Source organism: Microcebus murinus, chromosome 4 (genome assembly GCF_040939455.1).
Source record: "Microcebus murinus isolate Inina chromosome 4, M.murinus_Inina_mat1.0, whole genome shotgun sequence".
Taxonomy (NCBI): Eukaryota; Metazoa; Chordata; class Mammalia; order Primates; family Cheirogaleidae; genus Microcebus; species Microcebus murinus.
This window is the reverse complement of record NC_134107.1, coordinates 64,003,034-64,024,442: the sequence shown is the minus strand read 5'-3', so window position 1 is coordinate 64,024,442 and position 21,409 is coordinate 64,003,034. Positions and strand designations below refer to the sequence as shown.

The following is a 21,409-nucleotide window of genomic DNA, read 5'->3' as shown; positions in this document are numbered from 1 at the left end:
TCACTTGGATAATGGCTAAGCCACAGTGGCAAATAACCCATGGAAGTGCCCCAAGAGCAGGGAAAAGGCAGTGAGAGCTCAGGGAGCCCAGGGGAGGAAGGGCCACGATGGACCAGCGCAGAAAAGAGGAGGGGTTTGAACTATGTTGAAATGTACTCCTCATTCAACTAGTACTTACTGAGCACCTACTATGTGCCATGCACTACTCCAGAGCAGCAAACAAGACAGAGACAGATGAGTGTTCACTGAACGCCTGCTCCCCAAGGACATCCTGGTGACCAAGACACACTGTGGGCCTGCCCCAGAGGGCTTACGTTCTATCTGGGGAGATACACGTTGATCAGATAATCAAAGCCATGAATCAAATAAATACTCAGCTAGGTTGCAATCACAGGGGCTCTGGAGGAGGTACAGTAGAGGCCCCAGGAAGCTAACCTCAGGAAGTGACTCTAAGCTGAGACCTAAAGGGGAGGAGGTGACTCCCAGAATTGGGGGCAGCATTTGCTCCTGGGCATAAGGACCTAAAAGATGACTGGTTTGGATGGAGCTTGGGAGCAAGGCGGATAGGTGGGAAGATAAGGCCGGCAAGGTGGGCAGAGGCCAAGTAGACATTTTTGTTTAAGAGCAATAGAAGGAGCTTGAACAAGGGTGACATAGCCTTCCGTGTTGGAAGGATTTCACACAGCTTCCAAAGCTTTTCACGCCTACCATTTTTGGCTCTGAAAGCCATCCGGTGAGGCAGGCGTGTCTGGGGTTCTTGTCCCAACCTCATAGATCAGAAAACCGAAGTTCTTCCAAAAGGAGCGACTTACCTGAGATCGCTAAGAATTGAAAGAGTGAGGATGAGGGCCGGGTCTTCCTGCTCAGGGACTGGCTGGAGAGGCAGGGGAGGGAGGAGGCTTCACAGCCGCACAGCACGAGCAAGGGCACACCACGGCAGGGAGCTGCACGTGGTTTGGGGAGGGGCCCCGGGGCGAAAGGGCCCAGCACTGTGCCTGGCACGTGGCAGATGATCAGAAAACAGCCATTCCCTTCCCCTAGCTGGGAGAAGCATTGCTCTGGCTCCCCACACCGCCTGGCCCCGTCATTCCACCTTCTATGATGCGAATGGATATTTGGGCTGATGTTTGGCTGGTTTGGCAGACGTGTGGGAGAAGAGGCAAGTTGCTTTTGTGCTTCTGACCCAAGTCAGGATCCCTCTTTCCTACCTTCAGACTGTACTGCTGGGATGCTTGCCTCTGCCCGGAGAATAAGAAAACAACTTCCCGGGTTTTCTGCTGCTCCACCCTTGGCCCCTACTGTGATATTCTAGAGTGCATTGGTTAGAAAAACTCCTCATCAGAAAAAGCTACTTTGGAAATGTATTCATTCAAGAAAAATCACGTACATTCATTTACAAATCCCTTTTCATACATTTTTGTCATTTAGCCTCTGTCACAGTCGTGTGAGATACTTACTAATTATTGACATTGTGTAAAAGGGACTTGCATTGGTTGCTAATCATGGCACAGAGCTCAAACGCAAACCTGAACTCGGGTCCTCCCTGATCCCGGATTAGCCTTCGCTTAGCTGCATGACAGTGTCTCTCATGGAACCATCCTTTGTTGTCACCTGCTCAGAGACATCACAACAGACTTTTCCTGGCAGTAAGGAAAGTGAGGGAAAGCCATTCTGAAAAGGTGCCCAGAATTTGTAGGGGGAAAAACCTTCCACAGAATTAGTCTTCGGTATGTTTTGTTCCATGTGTACCCTTCTTCTGCGTCAATGTAAGGCTGGTGACTCTTTTCTCCTCCCTGGTGCATTCTTCTGGATTTTCCTGTGGATTGAAAGGGTGAGCTTGGACATCTTCCTGGCCACTAGCAGGATGAACATTGGCCGCTGTGGGCGGCTCTCACCCGGAACTCTCAGAGCTCAGAGAATCAGTCCCTCCCTGTGGCCTGTCCACCAGACGTCAGAAGAAAAATGCCAGCCAGCATTAAAATTATGGCATTGGAAGGGGCTGGAGGAACATAGCTGGCTCCCAGCCTCTTATTTTCCATTCTACTGGAAGGTCGTGTTCATTCGAGCTTTTAAACCAAAAATAAATTATTGTAATCCATTTGCTAATTATACCACACTGAAGTTCTAGACGCTGTAAATTACAGCCGTGAAATATCTAGATGAAGTTTCTGGGAGTTTATTTTTAGCCATTTAGAGAGCACTCGGTTTCCTAGAGGCTTCATTTTTAAGTCTAGGAGGGGACAGGGAAAACGGTCATCTGCACAGCCTCCTTGTCCTGTGGCATTTGGCTATTGAAACTCTGGTTCTCCTCTGTAAAAGGAGGTGGTTGTCGTAGCTCATCTTGAAGGACTTGTCTACTTCAAAGCTATAACTCTCATTTCCCGACTGTGGACAGTAGAATGTGTCCAAACGTGGGCTTCCAGTGCCTAGTTCATCCCCGAGAATGTCAAAAGCCACCCTACCCACGTGTTTGCGAACCATGGAACATGAGCCTTCAGAAACCACGGGCTCTGTAAACACATTGTCCCCCTTTTCTGATCCTCATTTTTTGGCAAGTGGAGCGGGCATGGAAGGATTTTATATTTATTTAGCACCTACAATTTGCATAATACACTGCTGGGCGCTTGCATTTAAGTGGGTTTTGAGTGGCCTCCCCCATTCAAGACCAATGTCATCTGGTTTCAATCAATCAGTCATTTGTTCACGTCTGCGCAGCCACCAGGCTTGGTTCTGAAGACATCTAAGGTGACGTGGATGCAACTCCTAGCTCCAGGGAGACCAGAAGGGAGGGGGGTAAAACATGAAATGAATATGTCGGAGTGCTTTTTGAAATGCAGAATTAGCTGTGCGTGATTAACTCCGAGTGCCAGCAGGGACGTCACAGATACATTGTGGTGTGTGGTGGGGGTCCAGGTTCGTTTGTGCCCTTCGGGGGAGGAGAATCAGGGAGGGCTTCGAGGATGAAGAGGTATTTGAACCCGGCTTGATGCGTAAATAGGATTTTAAAATGTGGGGATTGAGTGAGGGAAACTGGACAAACCTGGTATAGTGGCCTTGGAAACCACGTTGGCCAGACCACAGAGGCGGCTATTCCTGACAAGGCAGTCATTCACAAACGCCAAGCAGAGCACATCCCTCCCCCAGTCACCATGACTTCCTGCAAATTGTCTTCTATTTTGACAATAGCATGATAAAGTTTTTCAAAGAGTGAGAATAAAAACATACTTTGGGACAATTCCTGTCTGGGTGCGTCTGGCGTGAAGACTTTGGGATAAACAATCTTCTGCCCTATTTGCAGAGAGATGGGTGCTTGGTCAGTGGAACGAATGAATGGTTTGGCATCACTGTGCAGCTGCCACAGCGAGGAGGTGGGAGCAGTTAACCTGCCTGGGCTTGCAAAGAGCTTTATACGAAGAGCTGAGCCTTGAACATTGAATAGAATTTCCTCAGCACACAGTGGGTAAAGGCCTTCCATTCAGAGGGAAGCGAAATGGGAGCATGAAGTGCACAGCATGGCGGAAGAAAGGCGAGACACAGAAGCCAGGGCGTAGGAGGGAAGGATGAGTAAGCGTGGTGGCTGAGAGCGCAGGCTGTGATTAGACGGATTGCGGTTTGAATCCCCCTTCTGCTGTGCAGTAGCTGAGCGATCCTGGGCAAGTTGCATAACTTTTATAAGCTGCTACTTTCTCATCTGTAAAATAGGAATATTAATAATACCTAACTCAGGTGGTTATTGTGAAGATTAAGTAAAATAAAATAATATTTAGCACAGTGATTGGCATGGACTTAATACACGGTAGTTTGTGTTTATTATTTTGTGGAAACACTTCTAATTCAATTATGAAAGTACCGGTTCAAACCGCAGAATCCGAGAATGAGGCAGAGAAAGTCCGTGGAGGGGAGGAGGAGGGTCAGGGGAGACTGGTGTTGTGGAGGCTGAGCCAGAAGAGTTTCCAGAGGGGGGACACACGCGGGCGGACGACCCAGAGAGGCCACCGCAGTTGAGAAGTGGTGTCTGGAATTTGCAGTGACAACATCCTTATGATCTTAAAGAGAACATTCCGGGGCTGATTTGTGAAGAGTGTGGGAGTGGAGGAAACAGTGGTCTAGACAACTCTTTCAGGAAATCTCGCTGAGAAGGAGAAAAAGAACTTGTGGTAGGATTGAGTACAAGGTCATGGGAAGGGCTATTTGCTGGATGAAAAGTAGTTGAACTCCGCACAGTGTTTCTCAAGCTTCCTAAGCCCAGCATGCCCCATTTCGACATGTAAATGTCACTCTCCCCTTCGAGACCGATGTTCTGGCATCCAACACCCAACCCTAGCCCCGTGTGAGAACCACACCTGCCAAGGCAATGTTGTCTGGCTTCGCTTCCTGTAGTTGTATTTTTAAGACAATAAGGATTTAATAATCTATTGGAATAAAGCAGGGAAGAAATGGCAGAGACATTGTAGGTGAAAAGGAGGAAGGATTTGAAAGACAACAGAAGACTGAACTGAGAACTGAGCAGGGGTGAGGCGTGAGGGGGAGGGGCAGTCTAGGCGAGATGCTGGGGTTGCGGCGTGGAGGACTGAGTGAGCCACCACACCCGCTAGTGCATACCCTCTCGGTGTGGGTCCTCACCTCCACCTGCCTCAGTGACATACATGGATTTGTTAAGACCAAATGACAGATGTGGTCCTTGTTTGGAGACTTTTAAATGCTTTATAAATGTAGGGCATTGTTATTAATAGTATTATAAGCAAAAAAAGCAGCACACCTCGATTTCTTCCTCGTGCACTCTCTCTGCACCACCTCTGTGTCAGGGAGCATAGTTTTAAACAATGGGAAGGAACCAATGTGTGTCGCTCACGTGCCTTTTTACAGATTAGGGAATTAAGGTGCAGAGAGGTTTTAAGAAAAAAAACTAGCCCAAGATTACACCCAAGGACTGGAGAATATACATTCTTTCCAAGCACACATAAACGTTCACAAAAATTGACTACATCTTAGGCCATTAAGGAAAAAAAAGTCCCAATAAATTTCAAGGAATCAGTATCCTACAGACCATATTCATCCAGCACAGGTCAATTAAGTTAGAAATCAATAACAGAAAGATGGGGTTTTTTTTAACTATATTGAGAGATATTTACAAAAATACCCCCCAACTAACTCATAGGTCAAAAAGCAATGATAATAGAAATTATAAAATACTTATAAATGAATGATCAAAGAAATATTCAATATCAAAACTTGTGGAATATAGCCAAGACAGTACTTAGAGGGAAATGCATGGCCTGAAATGCTTGTATTAAAAAAGAAGAGCTGAAAATTAGTGAATGGGCTAAGTATCCAATTTAAGAACAACAGTGAACATAAATAAATAAGCCCGCCCAGAGTTGTGCAATTCTAGGTGATAGAGCCAGGATTTGGGGATAGCTATGACTGTCTCCAACACCCTTGCTCCCTTCACTGCACCATATGCCTTTCTCTGTGCTATTTTCCATAAGACGCCTAGTGCCTAGAAATTCTCTCCCTAAGAGTTGAAGAGATGAGCCTACAGTGTACCTCCCTGCGTGAAAAGTTGATGACAAATCTTACCCATCTGTCCTTTTACTTGTTCATGCCTGAACTATTTACTGAGCATGTGCTACGTGTCAGGCACTGTGCTAGCAGCTACCTTAGTTGCCCCTTTCCTCTGAGTGTTCAATAACTAGCCTTCAGCCTGGGCACAAAGCTGCTCCTACCAATGCCCACCCCCAACCCCCCCAGCTGCCAGAATCTTCTCTGCCGCTTGTCAGAACAGCATCCTCGTCAAAAATGACTGATGTCTCTCTTGTCTCTTTCAACAGGTAGACTGAAATTACCATGTGTCCAAATTAAAATTGCATACTTCAAGGATTATTTGAAGGACTATTCTTAGACCCTTTTAAGAAGATTTAAAGAAAAGTGAGTTGGTTTTTTTTTTTTTTTTTTTACACTTCAGAGACTATTCATGATTTAAGTTAATGTTACGGGTGCTTTTTTCTCTACCTCTTAAATATGCGTTAATAGGTAGACTTTATCTCCATTTATTTTATAATAGTTTTTTTTTTTTTTTGCCCTAAGAAAAATGAGCAAGGAATATGGAATTGCTGCTTGCATTCTCTATGAGGTTTCTATACATTCCAAAGGCGTGTGGAGTCTTGGAGGTGAACAGGTTTGGAGGCATGGACCATTCCCCATGGGTCCTGGAGGCCACTGCAGCGTCCCTGTGTCCCTGGCCTGTGCTTGAACCCTCCAGGGACTTCTGGGGAAGTTAGTATCTCCCCACATTTAGGATTTTTCTAGAGTTCTTCCATAATATGGATTTGAAACCCACTCTTCCTCACATCTTGCCAGGCTTCTTTCGTGTCTCCTCGACAGTCCTAAAAACGGTTGAACATAAAGAACTTGTTCCTCCCTGACATCTTTCTTTATTCTTTGTTCCTCCAAAAACTTCTCACAATTCGATTTCAAGAGTGGCTCCTGCCCTGGGCACCTTCTTTTCCACCCAGGAAGTGTCTCCTTACAATGAGACACCAGCCTGGAATCCAGACAGGGCCTTACCAATGAGACACCAGCCTGGAATCCAGACAGGGCCTTACAATGAGACACCAGCCTGGAATCCAGACAGGGCCTTACAATGAGACACCAGCCTGGAATCCAGACAGGGCCTTACAATGAGACACCAGCCTGGAATCCAGACAGGGCCTTACCAGTGTCCTTTGCCCCAGCAGACGGCTGAGAACCAGGGCAGCATGACCCCCATGAGGAGGCCCGGGCTGCAGGCCCAGCCGTGCCCTCCCTGCGTGTTTAGCAAAGTCTCTTCCTGGTTCTGAGCTCAGAGGAAACAAGGAAGGGAGGACGGGACAGGCCTGAGGGGCCTCCCGGCTCCACGTGGAGGGTGTTGCTGACTCACGGTGAAGAAGTCGCTGCCTCAAGTGGGCCAGGACATCGAGCTGAGTGGGCTCCAGGTCCAGTCCTAGCCCTATCCCCTGCTGCTGGTGTGGCCATAGACTGTCACTTCTCGTCTCTAAGCATGTATTTCCTCACTTGTGAAATAAGGATGTCAATACGTGTTCCAGAGGGTTTGTGTGAGGGTGTACTTAGATAATGTACACAAAGCACGTGTTGCCTGGTACAGAAGAAATGTTCCATAAGCGGCAGTCCCTGGTATTATTTTAAGTCGTAATGGGGCTACTTAACTGTAGCTGGAGAAAAAGACAGAAGGTGCTGGAGAGTCTAATAAGAAGAGGAACGAGGAGTGTGGGCGTACTTATTAGGGATAGGGGAGAGGTTGTCCACATCCCATCAACTCGCTTGCAAACATAAGCCCAACCCCAGAAAGTTCGTGAGGTTAAAACCCAACTTCTCAGAGTTAGACAAGGATGGTGGGTTGCTGTGGAAATATCCAGTTAAAAGGGAAACTTTTAGAGCGGGTCTGGGAAGCTGCACAAATCCTGCCAACCTCTGGCTGCTGCCACAGCCCCAGCCCCAGCCCCAGCCCCAGACAGTGAGGCCTGGTGCCCCTAGAATGAGGGTTCTCAGACCCACAGCCTGGGAGGCCTTGTGAATCACCTGCCACTCGTGCACATTCAGAAGGCTGGTTGCAAGTGTCACACGAGAGACTGATTGTGAAAGAGATTCATAAACTGTAAAGTACCTTACACATATATGCACTTTTGCATTACTCATGTGTTACAGATGTGTTTCCATACTTTGGAAATCAAGAGAAAGGGTAAAACTCAGACAAGCTGAGTATGTAATGCACCAGTGGAGTCCAGCCCACAGATTTCCAAATGAAACGGCATGTATGTGTGTGGACAACCTCTGGCTGTTTGGATGTGGTCTTTACTCTTCACCCAGTGCAGGGCTGCCTCTAAGGGGTATAACACAGGCATCAAAGCACAGCGTATAGAGTCAGTCCACCTAGCTCTATGGCTAACTAGCTGTGTGACCTTGGTCACATTATTTGACAAGAGTGACACACAATCCTTGCCTTCCTGGAGCTTAAAGTCTGTGGATAGGGCTACTCTGAGCAGTTGGGAGGATAATGTATAAGACGTGCCCTTCACACTGAGAGAATGCTCAGGGTATGCATTGGCCTCCCTCCCATGGTTAACGTCTCCCACCAGAGTTTAAGGAATGTTATCTTAGCCTAGCGGATAAAAGGAACCTCTGGCGATATCTTTGGTTCCATAAGAACATTCCCTTGAGACCCCCCCCCGCCCCGGCAGCTTGGTGGCTGGAGAGCCTATGTGACTAAACACACCTTCTGGCCCTGAGAAAGGGCTAATTCCAGGGGTGTTCCCACACCTTTGCCGTCCTTCCAGAAATGGAAATTATTGTCATTTAAGATGTGGGATAAGGATTTTTTTTAATTTGGAAATTAAATATAGTGAATATGGCAGCCTTGTTCTCCAGATAGCTGCTGCCTGTGGACACAGAGGTGCTGCTCCATGGTGTGGATACCACTGGCCAGAGGTGCCCCTCTTGGGTGTCCAGGCCCAGGGAAGACTGCAGGATCACATGTTGTGGTGTTTTCAAACTGTGGGTTGTAGTCCATTAGCAGGTAATGAATTGGGTGGTTCAAGATCATCATTTGTTAAAATAAAACAGAGTAAGCCAGTAACCCACGAAGTAGATAAAGATATTTACATTGTATGTTTTCAACAAAGGTCTCATCTCCAAACTATCTATATATGGTAGGAAAAAAAGAAGAGACTCCTAAAGTCAGTAAAGAAAATGTAGACAACATAATAGAAAAACAGGCAAAAGATTCAAACAGATATTTCATAGAAGGTATCCAAATAGCCCCAAAGCGTATGAAAACATTATTGCTCTTTAGGGAATCAAAACTTAAAACCACGATGAAATACTACTACGTGCCCATCAGAACGGTTGAAATGAAAAACACTCTGCCTAGTGCTGGCACAGACATGACGCCACTGCAGCTCTGCTACACTGCTGGGTGAGGTGCCATCGGTCTAATGACTTTGGAAAACTGTTTAGTAGCATCCACTGAAGCTGAACGTGTGCGTACTGGCACTCTCACTCCTTGATATGTCCCCCCGAGATATGCACACGTATGTCCGCCACAGCACATGGCCACCAGCAGTGGCACGGAGAAAGCGCAGTATGATCACACAGTGGAACATGGCACACAGCAATAGCAACGAGCCCGAGAAACACAAAATCGAGAGGAGGAAGCAGGCACAAAGAGGCTTTATGACTGCATTTAATAAAGCACAGGACCAGGCAAAGCTGATCTCTGTTGTTGGGAGTCTGGGTAGCGCATGCCCTCAGGGAGGGTCGGCACTTGGGGGCGGGGAGCGCAGAGGGCGCTCCAGGTCCTAGCGCTGTTCTGTCTTTTGATCCAAGTGCAGGTTACATGGGTGTTTTCAATTTGTGAAAATCTGCCAAGCTGTTCATTTACGATATGTACCCTCTACCGTTCTTACGTCATACTTCAATAAAAGTTTATACAATGAGCATAACAGAGGAGAAAGATATAGCAGGCCATAAACGTTAAGCATTGTTAGGTAGAACTTCAGCTCCATGTCCCTCTGAATATGTGTGTATGGGCCGAGTTGAGGTGTCAGGTGCATTTCTTACTGCGATCACAATCAGGAGATGGGAGCCGCTGATCCAATCTAACCCTCCCATGTCCAGGCGAGGAATCAGAGACCCAGAGAACAGGGGAATGGAGCAGAGCCAGGGGAAGACAGAGCTGGGGAGAAGCCTCTAGGTCTCCTGCTGCCGTGGGTTCTGTGCCCCCTGGGCAGAGTGGCACATGGGATTAGTAGGCCCCCTCTGGCGCCTTCAGCTCTGGGAGGCAGCCTTGCACTTTCAGTCCAAGGGGAGCGATTGTCTTTCCACCCACGGAAGGTAGAGCTGGAGGCCCAGCCACCTCTGCAGGGGCCCGCTTCCAGCTCCCCTGATCGCCTCCCTCCTCCTTCCTGCCTCTTCTGTGGAAATCTGCTTCCCGCAGAGTGCCGGAAACACCACTGCATGCAATCGTGTTTTCATTTGTGGAAGATGACTGTCATGCCAAAGCTGTTTGATGGTTGTAGAAGTTGGAAAACTGTGAAGAAAATACATTGGGAGAATGAGATCCAACAAGGCATGCTTCAGTTCTGGCTTTGTGCTTTTATTTTGTTACAGAATTGTGAGCCCGTTCAGCAGATCTCCTCTGTAGAGATCAGAGGTCTCCCGGGCTCCGAAGGTACGAGAAGAGTGAGATGTACCCCATCCCTGTCAGGCAGAGCTGCCCAGAAGGGGGGATGTTATGTGGATTTTAAAAGGCTCACTCTGAGTCTCACTCCGGGCCTGGAACCATCTTAAATAGGAGGGTAGGTGACATTGCTGGCTTACCAGCTCTTTTAACTCTGACCCACAGTGCAGAGTGCATGGGGTATCTTAACTCGGGACACATCCTCTCCCAGTTTGGGTGCAGTTCGGGTTGTGGCAGCCCAGTTTCACCAGAGCAGAAACATCTAGTCCAACCCTGGGGGTACAGAGCCAGAGCGGGCTTCAGAGAAGGGTTCAAACCTAAAGAACTTTAGCTGAGGATTAAAGAATGGGAAACCATACAGGTAAGGTTGCTGAGGACTGGCCAGCAGGTGTGAGCCTCATCTGAAAGAAGCCATGCTGCATTCTGGAAACTGCCTGCAGTTCCGTAGAGCTGAAGTCGCTGGCGGGGAGCGTAGGGAGAAGTGGGAAAGGACCCAGAAGATGTGCACGGGGCAGATGGCAAAGGAGTGCCAGAGTGAATAGGACACCGTGGCTTGAGATTCGTATAGGCAAGAAATAAATGCCTGTCACCTTGGAGACAGAATAAGAGATGTAGGCAGATGCTAGGAGTGTTGGTACAGTCCTGGAATTTTGTTTTACGGTGCTTGCTTGTACCATCTCTGAAGAAAACTCAGTTTGAATCCCAGCTCCATCATGTCCTAGCTAGTTCCTTGGACGAGTTGTCTTAACCTTCCGATGTCTCAGTACTTTCATCTGTAAAATGGGCCTAACAGTAGTGCCCAGCTCCTAGTGCCCAATGTGTTAATATGGGTCTGGTCCTTAGAATGGGGCCTGGTACATGGTGAGCACTATTTAAGCATAAGATATGGGCGCTCATCCTCATCTGCTGGCTTCATCCAGTGCTTACTTCCCAGGGCCTTTGGGTCCCTTTCCCAGGCCCAGCAGACTGAAGGGGCTCGTATTCCTGCACGAGGCCATCTGCAAATTTGCTTTCCCCTCCAGCATCAGGAAGGGCCAGGACGACGGTTCTTTATTTTCAATAGTCAGGGCTGTTTGAGGTAAGGCTCAGGTTCCCTTCCCGGTTATTAGTGCCCAACCACGCCGGCTGGGTAAATATTTCTGAGGGAATCCAGTACATCTATTATTAATTTACTGCAAGCAGTTCCTGTATTTTCCAGAAATGCTGCTGCCTGCAGATGTTTTTGTAGGCCATGCAGAGTTCTGACCTCAGTGCTTCTCGTGGAATGTGGGGGGAGTCGGCTCCTCCTGCTTTTGTCCCCCCTGGGGGGAAGGACGGACAGCTGTGTGAGCAGAGGACACGGGGTGCAAGGTGGATCTTGCTGGATCCACTCGATATCGAAGCTGGAGGAATCTTGTTCTTTCAGCTTCCAACCTGGTGTACAGGCCAGAAACCTGGGCATCATTCTTGACATGCTTCACTGTCCCTGACAGTGCACCAAGGCCTAGAGATGCTGTCTCCAAAACGTCATGAATCCAGTCCCTGTTGTGTACTACCATGACTAAGCCAGTCCAAGTGGCCTTCCTCTCTCATCTTACCTTCCAAGTCCCAACTTTCCTGATTGTTAAACTAAATCAGATCCCCTGCTTTGTGTTCCCATAGAGCCCCCCTTTTGAAAATCACCTTTCAGTCTTTAAATTGGTTGCTTGGGCTCTGACTTTGCTACTGAACTATAAGCTAAGGAGGGTGCCCATTAGCAATGGTGCCCAACAAACATAAATCTCCCAGGAATAACAAACAGGGATATGTCCATCCATCTGTTCCTTCCTTCCTTCCTTCCTTCCTTCCTTCCTTCCTTCCTTCCTTCCTTCCTTCCTTCCTTCCTTCCTTCCTTCCTTCCTTCCTTCCTTCCCTCCTTCCTTCCCTCCCTCCCTTCCTCCCTCCTTCCCACCTTCTCTCCTTCCCTCTTCTGCTCCTCCCCTCCTCCCTCCTTCCTCCCTTCCTTACTTTTTCTTAATTACAATTGAAAGGTGACTTACAATCACCTGGTCAAATTGTGTTCCTCAGAGGAACCCCGAGGCCCACTGAGGCAGGACGGGATCCTCAGCACCCCCTCCTGGAGGCCCTCACCAATCCAACAGCAGGCCTACGTCTCTCTTAGCCATTGGAATGTCACTTTAGATTTTTTTTTATAAAAAATAAAAAGCATTTCTTCTATGATAAAAGTTTTGGACAACACCGATCTGTTCTTATGGTCTAATTTTTCAGAACAAAATATGCCAAGTGCTTGGCATGTGTTCACTCGTAAACAAGAAAGGTATTCTCCACATTTTATAGATTCAGAAACTGGTCCTAGAATAGTTAGGAGATTGTTTTTCCCTGGTCACACACCTAGTGTCCAGAGAGTCCAGATTGCTATCCAGGATTGTCAGACTCCAAACTGTTCCCACTGCCACCTGCTGCCTCCCAAAGACCCGTCCTCCCGCAGACAGTGGGGTCCTGAGCCAGCCTTGCAGTCTGGCGAGACTGCGGTGGCCAGAGTCGGATCGCTGGGATGTAATTGGGCAGCACTTGCTCAGAGGGACAGGGCCTTCATTCCATGGGTTTCCTGGCTGTGCGACTGAGATGCTAATTAGGGAGACATGAAGTCTGTGTGGGCCAGGGAAGAGCCGGGCTGCTCCGCCAAATGGTCGCTCATGCCTAAAATAGAGCTGCCTGGCTGGGAGCCCCAACACCTTCAGCACAGCCTGGGTCTTCCTTCCCATGTGCCAGGAATTTCTCCCAAGGAAATCCTGGACAAAGTAGCAACCCAAGAGAAGAAGGCCGAGTTCCAGACTGTACAGAAGGCAGCATTTGTTTTACCTTGAGCTTTATGGTCTCTCTTGCCTTTCCTTTGTCCCCAAGCCCAGGGTATTTTGACTTTCACTTTGGGGTGATGTCCTGCTTGTTTGAACAACAGTGAAACTATAAGGGAAGACAGGCATGCTACGTTCCTGCCCTTGCTCTCTCAAGAACTCACTGTGTGACTGTGGCATGTCACGTGGCCTAAGTCTCAGTCTCCCATCTGAGACTGTTTTGGGCAGTGTGATCACACCCACCATTGCAAGGATAGCTGAAAGCACTGATGCTGGAGCTGTGCTTCCTGACTTGGAATCCCAGCTCTGCTATTACCAGTGCATGACCTTGGGCAAGGTATAGAAGGTCATCATGCCTCACTGAATCGCTCCTGCAAAAGGATGTAATGGTAATGTCTACCTCATAGATGTGTTGTGGGGATTAAAAAGTGATTAGAATACTGCCTGACCTCATAGTAAGTTATTTAGTTAGTCATTATGGTGGTGGTGTAGTTGTGATCATTTCTATTCAGAATCACTTTGTGATTCTGCACTTTTGTTTGCCTAGAGCGTGTCCCAAATCTCCCAGTGGTTTGTATTTATACTTTTCACTTTTATAGGTTGAGAAAATATACAATGGGAAGCTGATATGGCTTCAGCAATGTTTTAACTCCATGCGTATCACCACCACAGCTCCTATGTATGCCGTATAAGACATTGACTCAGTTATAGACAGTCTTGGTAAGACAACATACAGGTGCCCAAATCCTGCCAGTAACAATGTGTCCCCCAGTTAGAAACCTCTAATTTAGATTATTGTTTCTTCTAGCCTAGTTCATGCCCATGGTAGGCACTAAGCTAATGTTTTAATAAACAAAACAAGTGACTAGATGGATGGATGGATAAATGGATGGGTGGATGGATGGGTTGGATAAATAGATGGATGAGTCTATTTGGCATTTGCCTCTTGATACAGTTTGAGCAGAATAATAAGTGTGTGCAGGTATTAAAGTGTGCGTCCATGAGCATTTGCAGAGAACGCCCCAGCTATTTCTGTCCTAGGGAAGTGGAGGGTCATAGTTACATATTTTGCATATTCCCCCATCTGTTAGTTCATAAGGTCATTTTTCACTGGAGTCCTTTCAGCTGTCCTGCGTTGACAATAGATAAGCACTCCCTCTGCCTCTCCCATGCCTTCCTCCTCCAACAATGAGGGCTCTGTGCTGGGAAGATTGCCTATGGATGCTTCTTTCCCAGGGCCCAAAGCCTCATCTGGCTTCCATCAGGGGTACAGGAGGGGGAGGGGACCCAGACAGTTGGATTTGGGAAGCAGTGCTGGTGGCCTGGTGCCAACTGAACATATCGGGCTGGGCTAGATAAATCAGTGTCTGCTCTGGGATGGAGGCAGCCCAGTTACCTGAGCTGGATGTCCAGCTATGTGCAGCCACCACCCCAGAAGACACTGAGTTCTGGTTTCCCAGAGCCTTGTGCTCAGGCCCAGGAGAGAATGAGTGGGTGATCACAGAGGGGCAAGCAGCCGGCCTCAGGGTGTGAAGAATCTCGCCCCAAAGGGGCAAGAGGCTGCTGTGGCTACTTCCTCATAGGCCTTCAATTCCCTAATGAGATTAAAGTGCCAACAGCCTGCCTCTACACACACTTACTTAGGAACACATTGCTTTGAGCTGCTTAATGAGTGTCAGTCAGGAGTCTAAGAAAGGTCTGGGCAGGCGCCTGGCTGATGCCTCGTTGGTTAGAATACTGAGTGTGTCGCCCTTTGAAAGCCAGGGGTTGCTGGAGAGCATACCCAGTGTCGAGACTTCCTTGGTAACCCTTACCTCCCCACTATTTCCATATGGTTACAAATCGGTGAGCTGGTCTGGGCGTGGAGTGGTTATGGCAACAATCGTGATAACAAGAAGGACAACAATGATGGTGATTGTCAATCACAGCAATAAATGGGGCTATCACACCTGGATGCTCACCAGAAACACCCAGGGGTTGGTTGGTTGGTTTGCTTATTGTTTTTGTCATTTTGAAAATAAAGACTCCTGGTGATTCTGTTTCTCATGTAGACCTAGAAGCCTGGGAATCTACACGCTTAACAAGTGCTTGGGTGATGCTCATGTACCTGGCGGAGCCCCGGCTTGGGGAACTCAGTGAGGGAACATGGGACCCAGACTGGTATCTGACGGCCCCTTCCAGAAGGCGTGCTCTCATGCCTGTTGCTTAGCCTCTGAGCCTTAATTTTATCATCTTTAACACACTGCCACACTAGAAAACAAATTTTTCCTTGGGGCCAGAGTGTTTTATTATGAAAAATAGAATAAAAACTTTGAAAACAAAATGATCCTGTTTAATTTAATGAAAAATTTATTTGTTATTGTTTTCTGTGTGTGAATTATATGCAACTTGAAAAACAGTTCACGTGTCTTCCAAAATAAAGAGATGTATGAGTTACATATGCTTCATGAGGCCCCGGGCTCAAAACTGGCAGGAGTTAAATACAACTCACATGGCAATTACTATGTTAAAACAGAATTAGGTAAAACGGTATAGGTGCTATGGAAAACAGTATGGCAATTCCTCAAAAAATTAAAAGTAAAATTTCCATATAATCTAGCAATTCCATTTCTGAGTATATACCCAAAAGAATTGAAAGCAGGGTCTTGAAGAAATGTCACACATCCACAGATATAGCGATATTATTTACAATTGCCAAAAAAGGTAGAAGCAACCCAAGTATTCATCAACAGATGACTGGACGAATACAGTGGAATATATAATACAATGGAATATTATTCAGCCTTACAAAAGGAAGGAAATTTTGACACATTTTACAACATGGATGAACCCTAAGGACATTATATAAGCGAAATAAGCCAGTCACATAAAAAGCAAATACTGTGTGATTCTACTTATATAAAGTACCTAGAGTAGTCAGATTCACAGAGACAGAAAGTGGATGGTGCTGGCCAGGGGCTGGGGGAAGGGGAATAGGGCTTTATTGTCTAGGGGGTACAGAGTTTCAGTTTGGCAAGATGAGAGGAATTCTGCAAAGGATGGTAGCACAGTGTGAATGTACTGAATGCCACTGGACTATGCACTTGACATGGGTTAAGAATGGTAAATTTTATGTTATGTGTATTTTACCTTAATTTTTTTAAAAAGTGGCTTAGGTAATATCTTCCCACCAAAGTTATTCTGCAAATGGCATAAACTATTATAGGATCCGTAAAGGGCCTAACACGGTGCCTGACTCACGCACGGTACAGGCCCCAAAGGTGTTTCTTCCTCTTCCCTTTATCACTTGCCAAGTCCTTCCACAGACATTGTCTTACCTGGGGCTTCTTATGTGTTCCCTGCACAGATGTGTCTGAAGGAAAGGGGGCAGGGAATTAATGTTTGTTGATGGCTAATTATGAGTTAGCCCACGTAACAGTTATTTACCCTTGGGAGGTGTGTATTCTCATTTTACGGATGAAGGAACTGAGGTTTAGAAAGGTTAAATGCTGTACATAAGATCACAGCACTAAGACAAGCGGAGCTAGGCTAGGCTCACCACACCAAACTTTGACACGGCTTTTGGCCTTCGGATGGCTGAGGACAGTGGCTGTTGCTCTCCGGAGACTGTGCCAAGAGCCACACTTGCTGCTTGAGGTGAACATCATTTGAGGCAGTAGGAAGTTTGGTTGAGAGTTTTCTCTGGAATCCTTCGGGGACATGGAGACTTGATTGGGCCGCGGTCATATCTGGCCCCCCCATCACCTGGGAGGAGCTCAGAGCCAAGCCCCCAGCAGCCCCCGCAGTCCCAGCTGCTATCAGGCAAGGTCCAGTCATGCTCACGGCATCTAAGTGACAGCCCCTTCCAGTGACTGGGGTTGTTTCACACCAGACGGGCTCCAAATCAGCCTTGAAAATAGCCATCTGTCTACTTAGGCCACCCGGAAAATATTGTGCCCCTCGAGTACAAAAGAATGCTGACTTCCCTTACAGCATGTCCTGTACATGCCTGGCTCTGAGACAGAGAAAGATGACAGGAGGAAATCATGTGGGCACAGTGTGGTCAGGGCCCTAGGGGTGTGGTCACTGCCAAAGTCAACAGCAGGGTTAGGGTTTTGCTGCAAATGCGTGAGATGACGTGGGCAGCAAATTCAATAGCTGCATGATCCACGACGCCATCATAGCAAATGGAATAGTCACATTGGATAGCTGAGTAAAAACGAAGAGGATGATGATAGTGGTGGTGGTAAGAATGATGTAGGCAACTTGAACTGGAGAGCAAATTGGAATACCCTGAAAAATAAAAATGAGACTTGTACTTACCGTATACAGGACCTGTGCTAAGCACAGCACACACATTCCCTCCCTTTTTCCTTTAGAAGTCCTGTGAGGTAGATAGTATCATCTGTTTTGCAGACAAGAAAGACTGAAGTCAGGTGACTTATGTGTCCAAGGCAACGTGGCTGATGTTGATCCAGAATTGAGACCTGAGGTCTACCTGGCCCTGGACAGTAAGTTTCTGCCTCCAGCAGATCTAACCCTTTGCACTCGCTTGCTTTTTTCTCGATTCCTTTGTTCTACTTGGGATTTAATTTTTTAAATACCCCATATTTTACAAAGCGTGGCAGTAGAATAAAAAACTGGAGTTTCTTTTCATACAAACTTATTTATTTGGATTTTTTTATCCTTCAAATTATTGATGCATTCAAAGAGTAATTTTAATCTCTATAATTTTTGCTAACCGTGTCGAGTCACACTCAACATCCGAGTGCAAAGGGTTAATATGTATGAGTAAATCAGGGCTGATTATTCATTTTCAGAAACAAAATCATTCACTTGCTTTACAGGAGGAGTCCTTTAAAAAGTAACTCTCACCTAGTTCATGTAACATAAAACCCTGATTATAAAGATTCATCTGGGTAAAAGCATTTTCAAAACTAATCCTTCCCATCTGTGTGGCTGCAATACCGTTTCCCAGCACTGTGCTGGGTATTGAGTTAAACATCAACTCACCTTAGACAAAAGCTTTATCACTCTTTTTTCTATGGAAGCAGCATCTCTTTGGTACGTGCCAGTGGTTAAACAGTAGGCTGTCATGGCAATGTACTGCATTTGAATCCCAGCTCTGCCCCTTCCTAGCTATGTGAGCTCGAGCAAGCTATTTAGCATTTCTGAGTCTCAGTTTCTTTGTCTGTGAAGTAGGCATAAAAACTGGGTATTTATGCATAATGAATGTTAAGCCCTTATTCCAGCATGTCATAGAACAAGTGAGGAAAGTCATTTGTAATTTACTATGCCCACCCAACAACCTTTGGAGGGTAATTTGGCTTTCTATGTAGAAACCTGTGGGCAGACTAATGTGGACAGTTTTGTTTCTCAGTGTCAACAAATATATTGACGTTCTGCCTTGTGCATCGGTCTCATGTGACCTTTCCGAGCGTCTTCAGGTCCTATTAGCACTGGGCTGCTGATAAATTTGGGTTTCTGGAAAAGCCAAGGTATTGTCCTGACCCCAGGGTGGAGAAAATTTCCCCAGATTCTGCCTCTCCTGTCTGCCAACCCAGGGCCTCCTCACAGTAGAGAAAAATCTCGAATCTTAGAGTCAGAGCAGACCTTGGAGATTACATAGCAGGACTTAGCAGGCAGGCAGCTTGGCCTCTGGGGTCTAGGTGAGGCAGCTGGTGTGACAAAAGGAGCAGAACCCTGCTTCATTACTTGAGGGCCTTGGGCAGCCCCCTGCACCCACCCTTCAATTTCCTCACCTCACACACAGGGTCTGATGTCTCAGACAAGCACCTTGGAATGCCCAAATAGGAACAGGATCCGGGGCCAGGGTGGTGAATTAGAAAGCCTCACCCTCTTTCAGATGTTTGGAATCCTCAATAACAAAGGCAAGTGGATTTTTAGGTCTGGAGTTCAAGAAAGAAGTCAGGACTGGAGAATAAGATTTAGGATGCAACCCCAAGAGTAGATGTGATCACCCATAAGAGGATGTACCATGAGGAAAAAAAAAAAAAAGAGGACAGGTAAAGTTTATTACATTAACTTAGGGGAAATGAAGGTCTGAGCCAGTCCATGGTAGTGGGAATGAAAGGAAAATGACTAAGGTATAGTCAACAGGGTGTGGTTTCTGCTGATTTGAGAGTTGGGGAAAAGAAATAAATAGAGATGATTCAAAGTTGATGAAATCCCACACCCTCCCCACCTGAGGCTGGGCAGGTCACTTCTTATTTACGTTCCTACCAAGTCTCTGCCATGGCGGACCCCACAGTGTATAGTAATTGTCTGTGTGTGTCAACATCTTCCACATTTCTGCTATCCAAGGGCTTATTTGCTTCCTTGCATGGAGGTGAATACTCATTGTAAAAACTTTGCACAAGTGTAAAAAGGCCCTCAAATAGTGTACCCCCTACTCCAGCCCTCACTACCTCCCTTATCGTGCTTTATTTTACTTCCCAGCACCACCCAGCTTAGATAATTGTTTCTTACCTTTCTCCCTGACAAGCAATTAAGCTCGACAGAGCAGGGCTGCCCTTGGTGTGCTTTCTCACAGCTGTATTCCCGGAGCCTAGGAGAGCACTCAACATGCTTAATAAACATTTGCTAAATATCCTCTCACCCGTCACATCCCCAGGCTGATTAGACTGATTCCAACTCTGCCCACGTGGCATGGTTTCTTGCCTGTCCTGGTCACTGCCCTGGAGACCCTTTCCTGGACCCAGGAATCCAAAGGCCAGCTGCATTATTCTCTTTGAGTCATTGGACTGTCGTTTCTCCTGGTTGAAGACACTCTGGTGAACAGGACCAGTGACATAAACTGTGGGGTACAGTGCACAATAAAAATGTGGGGTCCCTTGTTCAAAAAGCTAAGAATGCCAGGGCGGGCATAGCAGAACATGCGGCCAAGCGTGGTTGCTTCCGAGCAGCTGCCCAGGTCGCACGCCCGTGGAGCCAGCCTTGCTGGTGAGGACCTGAACTTACAAGGCCGTGAGTACAATACCAGGCTCCAGATTTGTGTTTTGTAATGTAGAAAATAAAGAATTACAGAGGGATTTTGAACAGCAGTGACACTTAAAGTTTATTTCGTTGTTTCCCTACCGTAACTCAGACTCATTGTGAAAAATTTGCACAAGCATAGAAAGGTATAGAGTCCTGTTCATCCTCCTCCTACCTCTTGCCCTGCTGACACCAAATCCAAAAGTAGCCAGTGAGCATTTGGTGAACTTCCTTCTATCTTTCTGAGGTTTCTTTCTACGTAACGTAGTTAAGACGGTGCCTCAGCTACAACTTCGCATCCTGCTGTATTCACATGGCATTGAAGGGGGAGGAGGGGGTTTTTAAATGCATGTTTGGGGAGGCTGGCCTGGAAGCAAGTTTACAGAGTGGACGTGGGGTACAGGGTTGGCAGCAAGCAGATGAGATGAAGGCCGAGTTGAGGCCCTGAGGCCCTGCAACAGAGAACTGAGGACACCCTGGGCTCAGGGGTTGGAAGTGGGGGAGGAGGGGCTGTTTGGAAGCTGAAGCCACTGTGATGGGACAGTGACCACCGCCACAAGCTTCCGGAATTCCCTTGACTCACGGGAAAAACCTCAAGCTCTGGCCATGTTTTAGGGGGGGTTCCGCAGATGACAGCGAGCAGTGGGCGTCATTCCTCAGACACAACTCTTGGTCTCCTCCCTCTTAAGGCTGGGCCTGTCCTCGCCCTCTCCGCTGGAGCCCAGGCACTGAAGGCCAGGCTGCAGGACAGCAGCAAACAGGAAGCCACGGAGAGAGCGGGCATGACATGGTCCGTGTTCCCAGTGTCCGTGGCAGACACCTCAGGGGTTAGAATTGCCCGTTTTGTTGGTAATCCTCCGTGCCTGGGCTGGCAGAGGGGAGAGTTAACGTTGTCATTGGATCCTTAATTGTGCGTTTCATGAATTTTCATGTTTCCGCTTGCAAGCTTAATGTTGCTTTCTCAGTGAGTTTTTTTGTCCTTGAGCGCAAGAGACTTGTAATTACAGAGTGTTGTGGATTGCAGAGGGTGATTAAAATGGATTTTGTGAAATCTGAAGCATCCCCCTCTCTTACACACACACACACACACACACATACACACACACACCCCAGCCCAGTAGGCGGGGGAGTGACTCAGACAGAATCCCATGAAGTTCAGAGAAGCAGGATGGAAAGGACATGAATTTTCTTCATGCTTTTCCTCCCTGGGTCTTGGATGGGATCCAACCTTCTCCCCCTTCCTCTCCTCCCTCTCCTCCTCCTCCCCCCTTTCCTGCATGGAGTCCAGCTCTATCCCTGACCCCAGCTAATTCTGACCCCCAGGGCTGGCTGCTTTCTCACCGCAAGGGATGATAAAACAAGAGCA

At 47.2% G+C, this 21,409-nt stretch overlaps 1 protein-coding gene across 8 annotated transcripts in view; it reads left to right on the top strand.

Moving 5' to 3' along the window:
- LOC142870624 (teneurin-4-like) overlaps window positions 1-21,409 on the top strand; it is a 2,325,019-nt gene that overhangs the window by 2,163,905 nt on the left and 139,705 nt on the right. Inside the window, exon 12 of one of the 8 annotated variants that reach the window (XM_076002353.1) lies at window positions 5,832-5,928. The exons of the other annotated variants lie outside the window; for them this stretch is intronic. The gene's annotated coding sequence lies outside the window, so the exon portion shown is untranslated. The remainder of the gene's footprint in view (window positions 1-5,831; window positions 5,929-21,409) is intronic. 8 annotated transcript variants of the gene reach the window in all.